The following is a 23122-nucleotide window of genomic DNA, read 5'->3' on the forward strand; positions in this document are numbered from 1 at the left end:
AGCTGTAATGAGAGAAAAATACATATTTGATTCAGAAATAAGCACTTGAATCAATGTATAAGCATTTTGAGAGATTTTCAAATATAAAGAAAACTCACGCCAAGGAGGGGACTAGTAATGCAATAAGCAAGTTAGGCATTTGATCCTTGACTGGATGTGGTTGTAACTCCTCCTGTTTGGGGTGGCGCCGCTCCTCCTCCGCCTGCCATTTGCCTTTTTTTCTCTAACTTCAAACGTTCTAAAAATAAAAACTTTAAAAACAAAACCCAAATGCCCAAAATGATAGTTGAACATGCTGCAAAATCCAACACAAGAATGAAGAAAACGGCAAAACCCAGAAAAAATATCACAATCCCCTTGCAATGGAAGCAAGCTAGGTGGTGGCCAAATTGCACTGAAATGACAGATATAAAGGAGCAAAACAACAGTGAAATGAGTATAATTGAGTATTCAATGACTCTGCTTAAGTTACACCAATGAAAGAGAGTGTGAAGTGTGAAGAGGAAAAAAGCCAAAAGCAAGAATTCCTCTCATGGTGTTTGAAGTTTGAACCAAAGGAGGAATCTCTCTTCGGCTTTGATTTCCTTTCGATTTTCTAAACATTTTTTAATGGAAAACTCATTGAAATACACTCTCTATTCTTCAATCACGTAAAGCTAAAGCCTTGTAGTACGTGGAAAAGAGCATCTCCACATCACATTTACCAAGTAAGCACTCTACTAATTATATAGAAAAAAGAAAAGAAAATCGTTTTAAATTTGGAAAATCAAAATGAATAAAGGCTCTTCTGAGTTTCTGACCAAGTAAAGACGAAGGCTTTTTTCTTTTTCTTTTTCACATCAATGAAAGCTGGCATGGAACATATTTTGCACCTCGTAATACTTAATTTAAAATTACTTTTACATGTAGTTAGTGATGGGCATAAAACATAATTTTTACACCTTAAGAATGAAGTATGAATGTATGTATTCACCACACATAATTCTTCACCAAATCGTATCGTTATTAAAAAAAAAATCAGAATCACATAGCTTCATGATATGAAATAATTACAAGCCACCGATACTCATTTTTTAATGTGAACAAATTTTTAACTATTATAAATTATAATTTAGTTTGTTGATAGTAATAGATTTATTTCATCGATAGTGAATAATTCATCTCTTATAATTTGAACGGAAAGTCATAACAAATAAAATAAGTCGATGTTGATCTAGTTGAGGAGAGAAGTGGGAGATGAACAATATAAGAGTAAGAGATGAAAAAGAAAGCCCCCTTATTAGTTGTGGCTAATAAATATTTATGATGTCCCTAAGTAATGAGGTAAAACATAAGATCATGTAAATATGTTAGAGGTTTTATCTATACACTATAATTGACTTAGAGGTTACGGTATCTTTGTATCGTGATGATATAACTTTAGAATTTTCTTGGAAGCTCTGAATAAAAAATGAGCCTATTTTGAAGTCTTAATTAATGGAGAGCAGGGCCGGATTTGGGGCCTCCAAATTTTTTTAAGTCTTTTATATATATATATATATATATATATTGAGGATGTTTGGCCCAAGAATTTTCAAGTCCAATACCCACATTAAATAATATTTTAGTTTTAAAAGGTCTATTTTACTGTTATGGTATTGGGCCACCGAAATTTACAAGACGACCCTGATGGAGAGCTGACAATTTTCAAATATTACCTCCAGAGATATGGTTATTCACAATATTTACAATATTTGTCTACCCTAAACCAGGTCGGCCATGGGCAGGGCAAGACAGGCACATGCCTAGGGCCATAAATTTAAAAAATTGTTAGTATATATTTTTCTTATTTTGATAATAATTTTAAGAATATATAAAATAAAATAATGTGGCCCATAAGTTTATTAAGGTGTCAATTATTATTAATGAAACTTTATATTAATGTTAATGCATTTTCCACTTCCTATAAAACTCTAATTCAATATATTATTTTTTCAAAATTCAAAAAAAAAAAAAAAATCAATTGAATCCCTTTAATTTTGGTCTTTCTAAATTCTCACCATTAATGCACCAAAATATTTCCCGATTTCATGTCAATGAAAATTTTTATTAAGGGTTCTTTTTCCCTTCCAAAGTCAATGGAAGAAAAAAATTAAGTATAGTTAGCATGTTTCTTTTCTCCTCCATATTTCATAATTCATCTGAAAATTATTACGCTCACTTTTTAATTTTTAAATTTCTCACAAACACAAAGTCACAATTGCTTAACATTAATTGTAAAGGTTGTTCTTAAAATTTTAGGTAAGATAATGTTTCCAAATCTTTATTTTTAGTTTATATTTTCATATTCTAGATAAGATCGTTTTTATTTCCAAAATTTATATTATAAATTGAAAAAAATATGGAAATCATTGATATTGACACTATCATCAATGATTTTGCATCAAGAAATGATCGAAGACAATATTTTTTATAAATATTTGAATGCTTAAATATATTTTTGACATTTTTAATATTGTAATGAGTTGTTATTTGTTTAATTTAATAAAATTTATAATAGAAATTTTATATTACATATTTCTTAAATTTCATTTCAATTGGAAGCTTAAACTCAATATTTTTAATTTCGACCCGAGTAAAAAAAAAAAAAATCGGTACCTGCCCAGACCCAAACTATAGCCTCGCTTGCACCAAAATGAAAACCTTTAGCTCCTATATCCTTTTTTTTTTTTCTTTGGTATTTAATAGACATGATTGAAACCCGAATTTGATGATAGAAGTTGTCACCGTCGTCAATGGATTTTAGCATAGCTTCGCGCTTCTTGTCGTGTTCTTGAACTGCCCCGAAGACAGTCTCATTGGTTCTCTCATGGCTCTGCTCAAAGTATGTGGGGTGTATGATTGATAGCGATGCTGCTGCTGCATATCAGCATCCCATCCGCTGTAGAAGACCTGGCTTTGACGCAACTGATGGATCTTTTCTGTGTCTTTGGACATGAAAGGGTATGCTTTCTGTGGAGTGGGGGATCCGGTATCGGTTGACGGCGGCTCATCTTCGTCCGGTATCACAAAGCTCTCTTGTGCAGGCCAAGGCATCGAATGATTCGGTTGTTGCCGGTGCCGGCTTAGCGATTTCATTTTTAAACCAGGGAACACTCCCTGCATTCACTTGAACTGAATCCTGATATCCATGAAAGTAAACATCGCCAATTCAGTGGTGAATCACACAATATGTAACGAGTTTGCATATAAATAAAACACAGAAGACTCACATTTTGGGATGAAACGATGGTGCCGACTCTACGTTGCAGCAGAGCAAGCATGTAATCGATGAATCCAGCAGCGATAAGTAGGGCAATTCTGCAATAAAAATGTTCCTCTGTCATCTATGGCTAACCCTTTTGGATGGTTCATCGTCGCCTGATCGCCTCCCTCGGCTCGGCTTCCCATCTACATGTCCAGGGTACCCTTCAGGGGTTCCCACAACCAGCCTCGGTCTACTATCTGCAGTTTTCCCGTAAACTTAGATGAAGGATCGATAAGTTGGATTTGGAGAAGGTTATAGGCTGAGAGCTGCTGTACACTTGAAATTTTTGGATCCTAAGCTTACTTTTATTAACATTTTGGGTAAATAAAAACACATTTATTTTAAAAAGACTTTTCTCATGAACAAAATCAAAGTCATAGCACAATTATAGAACTGCACAGTGAATACTTACATCGATTAATTAAATTTTATTGTTAAATATTATATATAATATCATTTTATTTTACCTGAAAACCAATCAAAAATAAGAATGATTAAGTATGACCATTTTATAATTTTTAAAAGTTCAGTGATCAACGATCATTTAGTATAATTCAATGACCATCTGATGTACTTTACCCGAAACAGTTACCAAAACTGTGAGAGAGCTCTTATCATCAACTATGCTGGCTTTCCATTTCGTGAACAGCACTGTAAAGTGTAAACACATGTATATGATACATTTACACTATTTCTACGTATGAACAAAAACTATACATGGTAGATCATCCCGACCTCCAACGTTAATGCATGGGGTACACTTAGCGCATAAGTCGACTGCCGGCTGTTTTCGCAAGAATTCGTATCCGTAGTTGATTACGAGTTTTCGTATCAGGCTAGATCCTTGCTTGCCTTTAACATACGAGTGTTCTAGTATGTAAGCCACCCATGCTTCCCTAGCTTCTAAGTTCCCCTAACTCTTCGCTTGCTCTGGAATCCATCTCCGGGTTATCCGGTACGATAAACCGTACTCTTTTAATGGTTTTAATTGCAGGTGGTGACCTCATCTCCTTCAACTCTGATGGGCCAGCTGCTTCTATGTTGTCTGCACCATCGGCGTCATTTGAATCCCGTCCGAATGGGTAGAACATGTTCCCACAACCGTCATTTTATCGCCCTCGTTCTCCGGATCTTCATTAGCCTCGGTAGGGGAACCGCTCGTTGAGCGAACAAACTTTGCTATGCTGAAAACGAGATCTTTCTCGAACTCGATGTTGTCTTTATGAACATCATGATACCCATATCGTACGATGTACCTATAAAGCCTGAACTCCTTAGGGCCAATATGACCCACGAGAAACCGCTCCTCGGGTCTGACATGAGGGACCGGGACAGACTTGATGCAAAGAAAGACTAGGACCTGGTGCAAGGCTGGAAGATTAGTGACAAAATGGGAGAAGATTGCAGGGATTCCTGATACGAGCTCTGTTTGAACGAGTCCGATCCCACGAACCCGTACTATGCCGATACTGGGACCCACGGTGAGTAGCCAGTTGATGGAGACCTTGTTTTGAACATCAAACTAGTACTTTTTCAGCGTGCCCATAGTGCCAAATACACATGACTATCAGGAAGATGAATGAAAGGGCAACCGGAACCCATGCCTTTTCCAGGAACTTGATGAGGGATGCCGTGAAGTAGAGCGCTTCGATCGTACCGAAAATAAAATAAAGCCGATTGCGAGGAACACTCTTCTGCCAGCATAACACGATTACCAAAGACATTAGGCAAGTAGTGACCAGCATCACAGTTATAACAGCCAAACCTGTTCCATATCAAGATTCAGAATATAATTCTAACACGGATATAAGATAGGCAACATGGTTTCTTGGAATAAATATGACCTTTATGTCGAGAGTCGTTCAAGCAATTAGCAATACGAGTGAGCGTTTTCGTACACGATGCATTTCCCATGCGCCTTGTGTCTCTAAAGCCGATAGTAACCGCCAAGCATAATACCATCAGGATCCAGTTAATCTCGGAATGTATATTTGACCATGGATTTTATACGATGTGTGGACTGTTCTGACTCTTGGGAAGCAACCAAGAGAAGAGCACTGTTTGATGATCGAGAATGTTCCGGTTATGATAGCTGGGCTTCCTACTACCGCAGCGAGTATGGCTATAATGAGAACCTGCCATCTTAACTTCTCTGAAGCAATAACACATTAAGATACTTACAGTTAGCTGAAAAGTGAAAACTCACCTAAAATATACAAGACTTTTCAAAGAGAACAATTCGAGACCCCTACCTGGTACAGATACATAGAATCCAATTCGATAATCACTCGATAAAATGATGCCGAGATAGATAGGCGGCTTGCCCCATGCATGCAAGACTAAGGACGGATAAACAAAGAGGTGAAAGCAATCTGCAGAACAGGAACTCCAATTAGATAAAAACTGTTATTCACAGCACAATTCAATGCTGAATAAGAAACGGCAATGACACAACTGTTGGAAGTTCTTTCGCACGATTGTAAACATTTCCCGATACCGAATTTCTCCAAAAAAAAGCATATCTACCTTTTGACAATTGCGAAAAATGTCCAAGATCAGCAAACATAGCTTCTGATCCTGAAATGTAATATAACTTAATCAACATCTCTATTATAAAATCACTGCAATATATATCTAGGGGTGTGCAAATCCGGGTACCCGTAACTTTCGGGTCGACGATTTCTCGGCCCGTGTCCCGACCCGGATTACGGGTACCCGGTAATCGGGTACCCGGATTTTGCGGGTACCCGATACCCGATTTTTAATTTTTATTTTCAATTATTAATTTTAAAAAATATATACACAAATTTAAATGTTCGAAACTTCGAATTACATACTCTAATATCCGAACATAAAATTTAAAAGTTAGAAATACAAAATATAATGATCATAATATAAATAATTCATTATATTTTATATAATATATATAAAAAAATAAAAAAAAAAAAACTAACCGGGTACCTGGAAAAACTAGATTTTGTGACCCGGGCCCGACCCGGGAAATGTCGGGCCTGGTACCCGACCGGCCGGTAATTTTTTTTTAGAGAATTACCCGGTTTTTTAGATCCGGGTCGACGGGTCGGGGGTCGGGTAATTTTGCACACCCCTATATATCCATAGGCATTCACGGTCACACACAGTTACCTGTATGCACAAAAAATGCCACCCAGGGACATCCAACCTCCTCTGCGAGTTTTCCTCAAGAAATTGTACATGTAATATGGGGAGAGTGCTTGATACACATGAGGGTCCCAGCGAGTGATATTATAAAAACCGATAGCATTGATGCAGAGAAGCCATATTAGAACCACAGGTGCGACAAAAACCCAACCCTGTGCGTGCCATAATGTTGAAGGGAAAACAAGCATATCAGTGATGCATGCGACTGGAACTCTACATCTGCAAAAGGAACAAGAAATACAGTTTAGTAACTATGGTCAAAACTTTTCTCGAGACGACACTTCCAAACACATTTCAATGGCCTCTATTTTTAACATACAAGACCGAAAAGAGTTCAGCTTCGGGTATCATGGCCATAACTTATGAAGAAACTGGATGCCGTAATTTGCACTCCTAAGTAAAAACAACTGCATATTAACAGAAAACATGCATAGTCATCAGATATCCCGATGTGGGCCAGTCTTTTGATCTAAACCGAAAGCAACATAGACAGAGGGAATATCTCTAATCAAGCTCGATCTATTAATTTGAGCAGACTATACAATCGTACATGCCCCAGTTAGCATATTGAAAGGTAAGTCTAACCACTTTAATGAAAGGTCAATCCCAGGGTTCCACGACACGGTTCTTGTTTCAGGGCACGGCGAAGAAAACTACATTCACAAATTCACAAACAATCGATCAATCTAGTTCATGACACAAGAAGAAATCATGGGGGGAAAATCCCATAAATTACCTGAAATAGCTGGTGTGAGGATACCATCACCAATCACCATACAGGTATCAATCAAAGCAAGAACAAGCAAGAACATTTGCAGATCCCTATGCTTTTCTAAAGTAGATTTCAACCTTGACCCGAAATTTGATTTCGGTGCCAATCCAACAATACCATCCTTCCTGTACTCATCAGCTCCTCATCTGCCAGTTGACAGTTGGGAATCGAGTGACTCGGGCATGTCGACACAACAATGAATACAAGGCAAAAGTGCCTCCTTCAGCATTATCATCAGCTCTGAGCACTATGAAAACATATTTGAGCAGAGGCACCAAAGTGAGAGTCCAGAATACGAAAGATAAAACCCCATAGATTTCTTCATTTGTCTCGGAGTGTTGAATATCTTCCTCGAATGTGTTCTTGTAAACATAAAGGTAAAGTGCTTAAATCCCCATAAACACGCCAAGGCTTGGTATGTCAAAACCAATACTGTCTTCCATGATTCCTTCTACAATAACAGAGGATTTGGTGATTACTGAAATGGGTTTTTTAAAAATTGGGAAACCAGCACAAATTTGCTTTAAAAAAATCTGTGAACGCCTGGTTTTGGTGAAAACCACCTCTAGATCCATGGCTGAAGCAATTCAAGGAATCCCCATTTGATACAAGAGACTCCTCCAAGTAATATACACACAGATAAAGTTAAAAACTTTGTTAAATAACAAGATTAATGTATCAAGACTAAAGCTTTCAACTTTCCAGGAGGTAGCAGTTGAACAAACCATCAATGGAGACTACAACAAAGAACAAACACCTCCAAAACCCAAAGTAAATATTGATAGAGAACCTTCCAACATGAAAAACAAGCATATTGGTATGGATTTTTAAACAAAGTTTGTTTGTTTTTTAAAAAAAAAATTCTGGATAGAGAGAGATAACTGCTTTAAATAGCTCAATGAAGGGACAGAGATATGTACTGTTGATAGACTTGAAGAGGCAAATGGCTAAATGCTGTGAATCAAACTGAACATGCTTTTATACCTTAGGGGTTAAAGTCTCTTCTTCTTTTCAAATTTTTTAAACTGAGAAATGAAAAATGAGTGGTGAGTTGTGGAAAAGTTTGCTCAACTAATGGACTCGACCATTTTTAAAACTTCTGTTTACAAAATCAAACTACGCCAGACAAAAAATTAATTTCCAAGCTAAAAAGTCTCATGAATCTAGATTTATGTGGCAAATTTAATTTCCAATCCTATGGAGTTTCCTTCTTTCAATATAATAATTACATTCTAGCTAGAAGAGAGAAATGAGTTCAATTCAACATTGGAAAGATTGAAGCAAATACTTCCAAAATCCAAAGAATTGCAACAGTTTTCTTTACTTAATCCATAAGTGTTATGATTGTTTCATCTCTGTAAATTGCTTCTTTATGGAGTTTAAAATATTGAAATTTTGTTCCGATTGTTACTTTATCGTTTAATATTTTTATTAAATCGATTAATGAATTTAATTATTTATTTGAAAGCAAACAAAGAGATGCTATAATGATATTCTATCCTTTTTTCTGTGAAGGCATACAAAGAATTCATTGGAGGAAGCAATCGCAGGACTTGTGAATGAACCAAAGAACTGTTGCAAATCTTTGAATTTTAGGTAAAGGAGATTACGAATGTGACTAGAAAATCCTAATTATTTTTAATTTTGATATTTAAGAAAAGATGATGATTTGGAAAATAAATATTAATATATAAATTATATGGAAAAAAATAAATAACGTGGATATGTTTTAATTGAAAGGGGTCATGAGATGAGATGATGCGGTGGGAATGTCTATAAAATAATTCTCATTATATGGTTGATATGTAAACAATATTTAAATAAAATAAAAAGTTGCAAAAATTGAAGATGAGAAACCGAAGTTCACCTTAAAGCTGCTTTCTATTTTCCATAACTTTAACAAAACTCAAACTACACACATGCATGCCCAGAACAATAAAGAAAGCATTTGGATAAAAAGAGGGAAAATTAATTAATTAAACCATCATTTTCTTTCTAGACTTATAAGTAGGGATGGTCACGAGTAAAGTTAAATTTTTGGTCCATTCAAATTGGTTTTGAGTATAACATTTTCACCCATCATATTTTAATTTAAGTTAGAAAAATTCAATCATACATTTAATTTAAGTTTAGAAAAATTCAATCGGACTTGATTTTTGGAGTAAAAGTATATACTCAATTTGATCGTATAAATAAATTAAAAATTTTCATTTTTATTAGATAAAATAAAAACTTAATTAAAAATATAAGAAATTGTATTATAACATTACCCTTAAATATAAATATAAATAATAATATATATTGAATTGATTTTAATGTTTTCCCTTAAATCAAATCTAATTTATTCTAAAAAAAAATCGGATTTAAATAATCCCCCCCCCCCCCAAAAAAAAAATCACAATCTTTTAGGGTCGAGTCTCGACCCTAATACCGACTGCAACGAAGGACATTGTTTCTGAAGTTGTCAATGTCAAAGTACAAACAATGGCTTTGAAGCCCATTTGGTTTGACGTTTTACAGATCTTCTCATTGTACATGACCCAAGAAGCCTTTTCATTTAAAACGATAAACAAAACCCTTCAATGGAAACATGAAAGGAACCAAGATGGAGAATCACACCCATATGCTAAATCATCAGCTAAATTTCTTTAACATGCTCAATGAAGCTCTTATGATCCCTTACAAATCAACCACTATGATCGCACTTTGTTTCCTGGCCTCCGTTCCCCTATTTTGCTCCTTGATTTTCCACGAAATGATGCTTCGACAAGCACTCGTCATCGTCTCCGATATACTGAGGGAACCGATGTCGAAACGATGGCGAATGGTTTCTTCTACAAACTGGTTCAACTGGCTCTTTACCGCTGCTGCTACTTCATCTATTGGAGCTCTGCGACGCGGTGGTTACCGTTGAATTAGCATCGAGAGCGTATACTAATCGAAAAGCTATTACGATGACGGAAATGGTACGATTACTTGTCGACCAAGAAAGGTGCAGAGGCACCATTGTCACTTCTATACGTATGTTCACTTCGTTTCGACCGGTTTTCTACTCGTGTCGACATGGTTAGTGACGAACTACTATACCGTTATGATGAACTTTTTCTATAATGCATTCACTGCTGCATTTCTTCGAACGGTTAGCGTTGCTCTGCTAGTGAAGTTTTTTAGGATGGACAGCTGTATGGAACGTGGGAATCGTGGTCTCGGTGTTGGAGGATACATGGGCCAATGCTCTGGGATTCTCTTTTATCTTTGCGAGGCAGCGAGGACGAGGGTTCTTGTCGATGTCGTGTGTTTTGTGTGGGGTACCGGTTCACGGTTCGTGTCTTTCTAAGGCATAGGCCATGAGAAAAGGGGATAATGGTTGCAGGGGTTAGCTTGATTTGCATGGGGAAGGTGATGAAGTGGATGGTTTGTGTGATCTATTTCCATCATTGCAAAGAACGGACCTTGGAGAGGGTTGATGATGAAAAACATTGTTTGTCGGCCAACGGTTCGATAATCCGAGCAGGAAAGTAACAGAACATATCAACCCCTGCAATCTTTTCTCTTATCTTCAGACTGTTTTGAAAGAAAAGTTTCCGCATATTGTGTATCGAAACATGCATACATGATGTTTTCAGCATATTCGGCACGAAATGCAAATGAGACACGTAATTGTTCGTAGGATCAGAATGCATTACGGATATAAAAATGTGAAATCATATCAACTAAAACGATGCATATCGGCAATCGACATTATATGAACCGAGAGCAAATCGTGAAGACTAATGTACTTCGACAATCATCCTACAAATCATGCGAATTTGTAGGAACCCTAGTCCAGGCATAGTTAACCGAGCCTTCGATGATTCGGCGGAAGTTTGCTACGATACGTACCCTCGGTTGTGTGCAAATGTAGCCGATACTTGCTGATTGAGTGCACATAACTCAGCCCGGATGAAGAGCCTTGCGACTCACTCGAAAGAGGGCTGAAAGTCTGAAACCGAGCAAATATTCACTGGATTAGTATATTATTAAAAATTAATTTTTTAATATATTATAAATTAGTATGATATATAATATATAAAATAATATAAGATATTATAAATATAAAAAAAGAGTCATATCAAATCAAGTTGGGGTTGTTGGAGCTCATTCTTGACTTATATTTTATATATTAATATTTTTTATTTATTGAGTAAATATTTTTTCCAAACTTCAGATTTTCATATATAATTTAAACAATCATTTTATTAAACTATTATATTAATATTATTACTTATATTTAAACGATCATTTTAATTGTTACATTTTAAATATTATAAATTAATAATTAAATTTATTGAACTATTATAAAATAATCATCATAAATTTTAAAACTATTTTAAATTTTTTTAAAATTTGATTATCAAACGTGATTTCAACATAATTCAATAAGGATTTATGTACCTCCTAATATATGTATGTATATGGATGGTCATTCGTCGGAGTGAGTTTTTGGCACATTCACTTCGATCGCTATTCGAGTATAGCACCCTTTAATCCCTCACATGATACAAAGAGGAATTTTGTCTTTATTAATTAAAAATAAGATCTAACTAAAAAATAAGAGATACATATATATAAAATTTTTTTATATTATATTATTATTTTTGAATTATCTAATTAATTATTTCCCATAAATCTGAATTCATCAGACATCATTCTTAAAAGAAAACTCTACTCAATAAAACCCAAATCATATAATAAAAAACTAGACCTTATAAGTTCGGGCCAAATCGATTTTCGTCGGATTTGGGTTAAATTCGTACCTCTATGTATATAAATTGATCAATAATAAAAAAAAAACATAAATTAGCTTGCAGGCTGAAAAGAGTGGGAATCAGGATATTCACGGAGAAAAAAGAAGGGTGAAAGGAGGGGGGAATCAAGCTAATTTGATTTGCATGGAAGCGAAAGAGAACAGGAAGAGGAAGTTAGACCTCGATTGGAACAAGCTAATCTCAAACGACGCCGGCGATGAGAAATCACCGGCTCCTTAGTGGTTACAAGGCGAGCCACAACCTCAGCTCGGAAATCCGAAGCAATTGGCGACGGCGATGATCAAGGTAAAGAGAATTTTGGGAAAATTTGACTGATGATAAGCTGGAAGAGAAAATTCAACGGCAGGAGCGGAATCTGGAATGCCTTGGCTGTAAATTACCGGATAAAGGCGAGAAGATTAGAGATCAAATTCAGCAACTTCAGGAGGAGAAGAAACGGAGAACGTTTTCGCGAGCGAAATTGGTTTGTTTCTTTGACTAATTTGGTCTTACATTGAAATAACAGAGAAGGAACGAAATTAGGGATGTTGCATGAGGGAATGTTTGGAAATTAAACTATTTTTTTGTTTCTTATTTAACTAACTAGTGATTTTGGATTTACATTTTTCTAAATTTAGGTAAATAGAAAGTGTTTTTGGTTTTACAGCGGAGTTTCCCCTTTCCTAACGAGTGCTTGCATTATTTTCTGTCACTATTAACTATTAAAATAAAAGAGAGCATTCCTTCCTTTTTCGTGGTAGTTAAAATGAAATTTCACATTTCAGAATGAGTCGACCCTTTTTACTAAGTAAAACATTGATTGTTTGCATTATTCATTTGTTGGACAGCTTGCTGATGAATGTAAGACGCTCTCGCAACCTCCAAGCACACATACCGTTGGTAAGGTTTCATGTAATTTGGGATTTTTTTCAAGCCCTGTGTGGGAGTCTTTAGTGAACTTTTGTTTCCAAGCATAAAGAAATTGTGTTCATCCTGAGGGTTTACTGTAGCGGTGTTGTTTATCCTTAACATGGGCCTATTGATATATTACGAATTCAACTTGAAATGGTTCATTTTGTTACTTATGTAATAATGAATGTAATCTGGATGATGATAAACCTTTGTAGTTGTGCACCCCACATTAAAATTAAGCCGATGACATTTGACACAAAAGGGTGTAGTCTGAGATAACGTGGCACAATGGCCAAAGTTTTCCTGCTCTAGTTGGTGGGGGAAAATGTACTTTGATTAAAGATCACGTTGATCAGAATAGATTGAGTTTGGACTGTAGCAGATGAAATTTTCTCTCTTTATTTTCCTTTGAAGATTGCATTGGATGAAATCAAACTTGTCTGGTTGGTTATGTTATGTTCCCCTTTTCTGGGTATGGTTACCATGATGATGATGTGATCTATCCAGTATAGTACTTAGAACCCTGACTCTTTGGAGCTCTGACTGTTTTGAGCTCAATATGTGGTTTTTTAAGGATACTGTAGTTGGCTTATGTACGTAAGCAGGGAAATTTCTTTCTAACTTTAGAATTCTGTTTTTTGAAATCTATTTAAGTAAATTAAATATTTCCTGCAGGTTCTTCTAATGGTTTTGAAAATCTGCGTAAATCAAATCAACCTTTCTCACAGTCTGCATTTGGTGCTAGTTTTTGCAAAAAGTTGGAAGAAAATGTAAATTGCTAGTACTCTACTGAAATATAACTCTTTTATTAGCATTGTTCAGTGCGGAATGCAGTTCCTTCTGAATGTTTCTAAATTAAGTGATAGACTGTATGATAGGACTTTGTTATTGGATATGACCATGGAACATAATTGCTCTTGTACTTCATGTTACAGACAGATTCTAGGTCTCTCAACACATTTGAGAAAAGTTTATCAGTTTTGAATCATTGTGAACACCGAAAAACCAAATGCAATGGGGATTTTTCAGAGAGTGAAAGGATGATAGGTAGTAGATCACTACAAAATATTAGTTCACAACACCATACGAAGCCTTCTTTTGATGATCAAAAGAGTAGAACAGCTACATTGTCTTCTCTTTTTGACACAGTTAACAATTTGCGAAGCACATCAAAGTAAGCAATTTTACATATTACTCATTTATATTCTGAGACTGAAAATGTCAATAGCTTATTCTTGAAATTCTCAATCAGTAATTCATATCTCATATTGCATGTAACTGAAATATCTGGGGGACAGCATTTTCTATGTCTTCCAATCCATTTTTTTAAAATAATTTTCTTTTATATACACTAGCATTTTAGTTTTGACTGTTTGTTGTCCATTAAAGATATTCTATATAATGTTAATATTTGTTAATTGATCTGATTGTTTTCAGTTTACTTGAGTAGTTCAATAATGGCTTGCGTGTTTTTTAAATTTCCCCATTCCTTCTCTGTAGGAAGGATGCTATTCAAGTCCAACCACCAAATAATTCAAGGTGTAGGCAGGTGTGCATACTTTTCTTTCTTTCTTACAATCATGATTATCTAATGTAGACTACCTGCTCATTTTGTGAATGTGACTATTGACATAGGAGTAATTAGGTTCAGAATTTAAGGTAAATGTAATTAATCACGTGTTATTGTGATAGTGTAGATAATATCAGTGTTGTTGAGTTTAGGATATTGTAGGTTGTTTTAATGAATCCTTTGTCATTAGATCTGTATCTTGTACTAGTGACTAATGGAAGAGGGAAATGTGTCTCCATTCCTGTTTTCTTGACTTATCTTATTCTAGTGTAATTTAAGTCTATCGAAAATATAAAAGGCTTCCGGGTGGGAATTAGAATATTCTAAAATCCACTTTATGTTTGGAAATTGATGTTGTGTACCATGATTGTGATCTTTTTAGAGATTAATTGATCCCTTCCAAACAACTTATTAGTAATCCACTTGGTTGAACATGCTCTGAGACACTTAATTCTGAAAAACTCTTCATAAGCACAGTTTTATGCGAAACTCATAAGTTGGTTACTTTGGAGATTTTGGTATTTGGGGTAAAGGACAGCTTCGCATGATTGTTGGCCTCTTAACTGTCTTTCTAAGTTCGAAATCTTAAAAAGCCAAAAATGCATCCTGCAATGATATAGGTTTTGCTATCAGTATTCAGTAGTCCATGTACTTTTTTTGTTGCATTGTGATGAAAATTTCTGCTGTCAACATAATTAGTGTTTGTCTTCATTTATTGATTGGTTCAATGGTATATAACTGAAACAGGGCGAGACTGTTGTTATTGTAGATGAAGAAGAACCACAATTAGTAAGACAGCAGAGCCTGAAGTTAAACTTCTGAATTGGTTAGTGGAACTTCCAATATTTTTTTTTCTTCCCACTATACAATAGCTTACAATTTGGTTGCTTCCACTATCTTATCTTTTGAAAATTTTCAGCAAAAAGGATGCTAGGATCTATTACCCATCAAGGTATGTGATGCTTTTTTTTTTTTTAATGGATGATATTTTGCAGAATTTAATTTCTGTATATCTTTTTTTTTTGCCTTATTTATCGATACAGGGATGATCCAGAATCTGTTGATATTTCTTTTGGTGATATTGACAGCCTTGCTCCTGAAACCTTCTTGACATCTCAAATTATGAACTTTACATCCGGTAAGTGTTTAAGCAATTCAAATACGTGTAATTTTCTCACATGACAAGCTTCTCTACTTTAAGAAGTGACAGTTGAGTGTGTAAGTATGCCTTGCACCTTAGTGCTAGAAAAACAAAAGCACAATTTAAAATTGTAGTTTATTGGAACAATGTTTATACCTGGAAACTGGTTCCCCTAGTATTGAGTATTGACATTGTGCTTTGAATGCTATGTGAAATGAGCGTAAGAAACTCACTGCTTCAGTTTTAAAATCTGAACCTATATCTTCAACATGCTGTCTGATATCTTTGTTATGGTTGAATGGAAAGCCTGACTTTGTTGAAATTTCATTTTGTTTTTAGGGAAAAAAAGTTGAAATGCTTGATTAGTTAGAAAATTTTGTGAATAGCTGCTAGATAATTTTTTTGATAAGAATTTCAGGCCTCATTAAAAACCCCCTTCTGATTAATGGATCTTTAAGAAAGCTCCTTAATCACGGAAGGAGGAAAAGAGTGCCTTAGAAATATATTAATCATAAGTAAAGTACATAGGATACAACCAGAAAACACTTAAACATAACCAATAAGATCGTATACACAAAAACAACCAGACTTCCCTTAAACATCAAAACTAACTCAACCCCTAAACATCGAAAAACCACAATAACTACAAAGAAACCTCTAACACAAACAAAACAATTCATCCAATCCCCTGTTTAGCCAGAGATCCGCCTCACAATTGCACCTCCTCGAGATGTGTCTTACAATGATCTGCCTGTCTAAAACAAGAGAGACAATTTTAATGGATCCTGCTAAACAAAAACAAAACAATAGCTGCTAGATAATAGATCCTGCTATATGGAGCTTCGGACTTCTAGTTATAATCACATTTGTCCTTTGGTCCAGATATTTGCGGCAGCAGGCATCCCAACAATAGAGCAATATGTGAATATCATATTTTAACACGTATTTTACCAGAAGCTGAAAGAAGCTGTATCATACAAGGTTATCTTCATGTTCTTATAGATGATTGCCTTTTTCTGTGTAAGGTGAATACATCTTGCTGATTTGAGATCTCTGGAATCATTTTCAGCCAAGTTCATTGAATCTGATCTGGTAGAACTAGGTTCTTGAGTATTTCTGTGATGCTGTAATGATAATTTCTTTAATAAGATAATGCTATAATTTTATGCTTCACTCTTCAAGTCATTTTAGCTTTGTTTTTGAACAAAGCAACTTGAGATCAACAGCCATTTATAATTTCAGAAAAATACTATATGTTTAATTTATTCTAGTTTAGTTTTTTTGTTTGAAACTGCATTTATTTTTCACTAGATCAATGATTATAATTTAGTGTCCATAATAATTTGCTGAACTTGTCAAGCTATTTTCAACTCATGCGAGCAAGGTCCTTGTTTTCCTTTCTTCTAAATAGGGGAGCGACAAAGATTCCTTATCATGAAGTTCAGAAGGTGGTGGAAAGGTCAATATTTTCCAGAAAGCATATATACTTATTCCGATTAATGAAGAGTGAGTTTTCCTGCTATAGATATTTACATTCAAGCATGTATAATGTTCCCTAATGTTTATTCTTTTTTTGATAGGACTATAAATGTTTATTCTTGCTGAGTTCCTCTTACATGCAGTCAAGAGGATTTCATTTGCATGATGCTACATAGACATGGGTTTGAAAATGGGTTGGAAGCTGCAATTACATGTCCAGATTGGTGTTCACTGTTAGAAAAAAGCATTATGTACATTTTGAAAAAGAATTGGTGTAACAAAGTAGGAAAAAAAGAGGACTCTGATTTGAAAAGGATTGGAAACAGAAGCGTAGAGAAAGGGAGAGTTTTTCCCTTTGTTTCAATACGTGGATGGTTGGAAACAGGCATTATGCATCTTAATGCTGGCCTTGTTGCTTGCGATTGTAAACATGGTATGAAAAAGGAAGGAGAGGATCAGAGGGGAGAGAAAGAGGGTCTACAGACATGGAAACACAGTTTTCTCAAAATGGGACAATGAAAACCATATGTATCTTCCAGTGATTCTTGCATATCAAAAAAACATTTTCATTTTTTGAAATCATGATTACCATCTCCTCACCGTCATAATTTCCTTGGATTAGAAATTACAAGTCGACTTTTTTTTACCTGAGTGGTGTTGTTAAATGAACAGAGCTTTTTTGCTGTGGTCTCTTTGTCTCTGAAAAGATGTATAGGACAGGATACTTGTTTTATCCAGCTATGTAATGATAATCAAATTTTGGGTCTATTATGAACAAAAATTCTGTCAAATGATCATTGCCTCCAGTCACAGCCTATTGTCTTGTGTCTTGGCTAGTTTTTGAGTGACTATTCTGCATTTGTTAACTAAGAAGGTTAATTATGTTTCTATTTGGCATGCTTAAGAATTAGAAGTGTTTGAAGAATAAACTAGAGGGGTTCCTTCCCCCTATTTCACTACCTTCTCACTAATTTAGGTTGATTTTTTCAAATCTTTTGACTCAGTTATTGCTTTTCATGTATCTAGCTTCCACTGGAGCTTGGTCATCATTTGTATACCCGACAAAGAAGATGAATCGGGGCCAATTATCCTTCATTTGGATTCACTGGGACTTCATTCTAGCCGATTGGTTTTTAAGAACATTAAAAGGTGAGACAAAATCCACAGGATTATAAATGGCAATGTGCTATAACTTGTCTTTGTCTGTATATTCATAAAATAAGAAGCCATGTGATACTGCAAAGGGAACTTTCATTAGGATAGTGCATTTTCTGTTTAAAATAGAGTGATTTGAAACCTGCACATCTGTTCATTCATTTCTTCTTAAGTGATACAAGTAAATGATTCGGTTATATAGAAATCTTCAACATCTTTCAGCTATTGCGTTCTAATTAATGTTACATCACATTTGAATGGAAGCCTTACTGGGTTTATTTTCGGTTATGTCCTAACTTATACATTTCTGTTGGTAACCAATGCTTTCTTAAACCTCATAGACATTTTGAATCTCGATTTTTAGCTACATGAAGGAAAATGGAACTATTTGAATCAAGAGGTTGCTCCTTCAGATCTTCCAATTGCAGATAGAATATGGGAAAATCTCCCCCGTAGGATTGACGAGAGAACAATAGCTGTAAGTTTCTATTCTAGTATCGTAAACCGTCTCATTTGTTCATGGACTTTGAACCTCAAGTTGGTAAAGTATAGCCTCTGATGGATAGTGATTGTGCAGATGTAATTATAGATATATCTTCAATTACCTTAGAAAATGAACTTCCTTTCCTTGGTCATAAAATTGAAAGGTTTCTTTCTTGCGTGTGAAGTTGCATGATAAAAGTTAATTCACAATATTCTTATCCGTGCATGCTTTCTAACATTAAACATCTGTACAAAAGAGTTTGAATATACGTGCTACAACAATACCAAGTAATATTGCGGTTTTGAAAAAACAAGCACAGCACTATATAACATCCCCCCCCCCAACACAAATATACCGTTCACTGCAGGATTAGATATTCTGAACATAGATTTGTCCACTAAAAACTGGGTTATCTTCTTAATAAATCTCTCTTTTTCATTTGTAAAATTGTTTGGACTTTAATTAATCACTTTTGCTGAATAAACATGTTGCTGAGAAATTTGGTGGCTTGATGCACATAAATTGATGTCTGCTACAAGAACTTATGTTTAAGACCATCTTGCTGGGTATGATCAACTTTGAGGACTTAATCACTTAAGTTATCTTTTCGTAAATATAGTTATCAGTTTCTCATTCTAAAACCATAACTTTAGGTTTTCTGCTGATACTTTTTTTTTGGGTCAGGTTCCCCAGCAAATGAATGATTATGATTGTGGTCTTTTTGTTCTTTACTTTATGGAGCGCTTCATCGAAGGGGCCCCTGAAAGACTAAAAAAGAAAGATTTATCAATGGTACCTGATGTGTTCCTCTGTAATCTTGCACAAAAGTTCTCTCATTCGGTTGCTAACCTGTTTATCCTGTTTCAAAATTTCAGTTTGGCAAACAATGGTTCAGACCCGAACAAGCCTCTGGCTTGAGACCGAAAATACGAAACTTACTCATAAAGCAATTCCAAATTGCCAACGAGGATATGGGAGGTTCACAATCTTCACCTTCATGTTAAAAACTCTTTTAAGTTGGTGCTCCTGCATGAATCTGGTGCCGAAAAATAACACACCAGCGGATCTGGTGCCATCTGTGTACAGCTTGCATAGTTATGGTCCTCACATTCAAATGCATCAATGGCAAATCAGGTACTGTAAAAAGTTTCGAAATTGCTTTTGTATAGTTTAACGATGAAAAAATGAATGATGCCATTATTATGCCAGAAAGAAAGAGTTAAAAGTGCAGGCTAGGATTTGAATCGATCAGTTTTAGATACATAGGAGATTTAAAACTGGTTATGATGATGTATTCATTCATTTGTATTAAAGAGCCTTTTATCCACATCTCGTGTTGGCTACAGGTGACTAGGTTTTTGATATATCAAGGAATTATAGTGCAATGTTATCGAAGAGATACTATACTGATGCACTTATTAACATGACACTGTTCATAATTTGTGTTTGGATATATATGAATGTCATAACATGAATACATCATAACATGAATATGTGGAAAAGGTGAGATATGTCTTATCATGTTCAGGTGTCAGTAGTCTGTATATATGAATGATATGATATGCATCCATCATAACATGAATACATATGAAACAGGTGAGATATGCCTACCATTTTCCGATGTCAGTAATCTGTTTGTAAACATTATGTATATGTATGAAAATATTTATTACACTGCTGGTGAAGTTTAACATAGATCTTATGTTATTGATTTTTCGATAAAGTAAATACCGTATCGGGTGGACATATCATCTTTATTTTAGTATCGAAGTGTATTGAAGTCGATGTGTATTAGTTTATTGCTTGAGAGGGCAAACTAACTTTGCTTGAAATGCCAAGTTTCCCTGCCAAATCCATGGCCACACTTTCAGTATTATCTCTGCCTCTGTTTAGCAGCAATCGAGTTGGAGTTTTCTCGGGAAAATAGAATTGAAAATCACACAAAAAAGGGAAGGTAAAGAAGCTAACCAACACCATTGCTATTGTTTAAATGGAACCAAGTTGATCCAACAATGTGCCGAAGGTTTTGAGACATGCCGCTTGTCGCGGTCGTCTTTCGAGTTGGTCTGTAATTAGGTTTCGACTTGAATTAAATGGGCTAGAGTCGTCACGATCATTTTAGAAACTTTTGGTGGATCGGAAACTATCTACTTGATCCATGTTTTATCAGAAATGTGTTGGGCTCGGGAGTTGATTACAGTCAAAGAATGATTAGCACACTTGAACTGTCCTATCGGTACCAATTAATTTGTCGGTCGTCTTAATTGCGAAAATTAAAAAATTAAAATTAAATTTAAAATCTGATTCGAATTGCTTACCTTCGATTGATTAAACCTTCTAAGTCAAGAATATTATTAGATTGTAAAATAAAAATAAATGAAAAAGGAAAAAAGGGGGAAAATTAATATAATAATAATAATAAAATAAAATAGATAAATAAATAAAAATAAAAAGGTTACTTTTTAAATAAAATAAAAAGGGAAAATGTTAAGAAAATAAATTTAACAAAAAAACCAATAAATAAAAAGATCAAAATGCAAAATTTTAAATAACAATGGCTAAATCAAAAAGAAAATAGTGGATAAATTAAAACATGCATAAATTCCTAGATCATTTCGAATAAAACATAAATTAAGGATTAAAATAAACATAATAAATTTGAAATCCAAATTAAAATACTGAAGATTAAATTCAATGACTAAAATATAAAGAGTACAACTTACAGGAACCAAGGGTGGGTTTGCCCACTCGCAAATACACAGAAACCTCTCCCCAAAACGACGTCGTATGAGGAGTGTATTTATACCCCAAAAAATCGGCCTTCAAAGGCCATCCCTTCATTTTCAATTGCTTTCTCTCTCTACCAAAGAAAGATTTTTTTCTCTCGCCTCTCTCTAAAGTCCCTCACCGGAGGGATAGCCGACCACCGCAACCTGGTGATGACAACCACACAACGGCAGTCGAAAAAACCAAAACACCCAAAACACTCTCCACAACACCCTAACCCATATATGAAACCAAAATCACAAAATAGCCCCAAAATGCGTATATCTACACCAAAGTTATGATTTTTTACTTTTGACGGGGACTCTTCGGCTTCGGTTTCTTGCTGTTTTGGTTGTTTTCTAGCTGTCTTTTTGTTGTTTATTCGGTTTTGTATGTATGATTCTTGTGGCTCCGTTGTTGTGTTTAGTTCCATTGTGCTCAACTGATCTCTTGTTCGTTCTGGTTGTTTGATGATGGTTTTTTGTTGTTGTTGGTTTGACCTTCGCTTGTTGTTCGATCGATGTTGATGATCTCTGTTTGGCCTCATCGAGGGCTTTTTATAACCCCAGTGTTGGTTGTTTTGGGTCCCGAACAGGACAGGATGTGCTGTTGGGTTGACGAGAACCCCAGGATAGTTCAGTCCCAAGTTCTTCGATCGGACGTTTCAGTGTTGACTGGCGCGTGGCTTCACGCGCTCTCCCTTGCGGCGCCAGTGCTAAGTGTAAAAACCCTAAGTTGGCATTTGAGCTGGACAGGCCCACCTAACCGGTCTGCTGGGTCAGGCTTACCCGGTTGGGTTTCCTAAACTGGACTCCGAATTTAATTGGACCTAAAAATCAGAAAAGGAAAAAAAAATATATTAATAAGGTAATAAATAATAAATAAATAAATAAATAATAGAAAAATTCATTTTTAAAACCATATGTATATATGCTTTAAAATTTGTTTTTCAAAATATAATATATTTTAATTTTTTAAAAACTAAATAGATTTCAAAAATATTTTCAAAACTATATATATATATTTTCAAAATATTTTAAAAACTATATATTATATATATTTTTAAAATGTTTCAAAAACTATTATATATATATATGTTTTCAAATACTTTAAAACTATATACTATATATATATATATTTAAAATGTTTTTCAAAAATTATACATTATATATGTTTCAAAATATTTTCAAAACTATATATTATATATATTATATTTCAAAACTATAAAATATATATATATATATATATATATATAATATATATATATATATATTATATATATATATATATATATATTTTCAAAAATTATTTTCAAAACTATATATATATATTTTTTAAACCGGTTTTTAAACAGTATATTATATGTTTTCAAAAATCGTTTTATAAAATTTATATATAATATTTTTCAAAAAATATTACGCCGTTGTAGTACGGATTTGCCATCAACCGCCGTTGTAGTAGCCAAGTCGGAAAATTTAGATTACGCCGATGTCTTGCAAAATAGTGTTGCAACATCATGGATAACACTGTAATGGTAAATTTTAGCAAATAGTTTGAGGTATATTTAGATTAAAATTTTTAGAAAATTTG

The 23122-nt window shown here is 34.5% G+C and overlaps 2 pseudogenes; one reads left to right on the forward strand and one right to left on the reverse strand.

The window, feature by feature from the left end:
* Positions 1-3876: 3876 nt before the first annotated feature.
* On the reverse strand, positions 3877-7813 carry LOC120197322 (annotated as a pseudogene).
* A 4268-nt stretch (positions 7814-12081) lies between these two features.
* LOC120197318 lies at positions 12082-19936 on the forward strand (annotated as a pseudogene).
* Positions 19937-23122: the final 3186 nt, after the last annotated feature.

The sequence above is a fragment of the Hibiscus syriacus genome, unplaced genomic scaffold, assembly GCF_006381635.1.
Source record: "Hibiscus syriacus cultivar Baekdansim isolate YM2019G1 unplaced genomic scaffold, ASM638163v2 tig00117048_pilon, whole genome shotgun sequence".
Lineage (NCBI taxonomy): Eukaryota > Viridiplantae > Streptophyta > Magnoliopsida > Malvales > Malvaceae > Hibiscus > Hibiscus syriacus.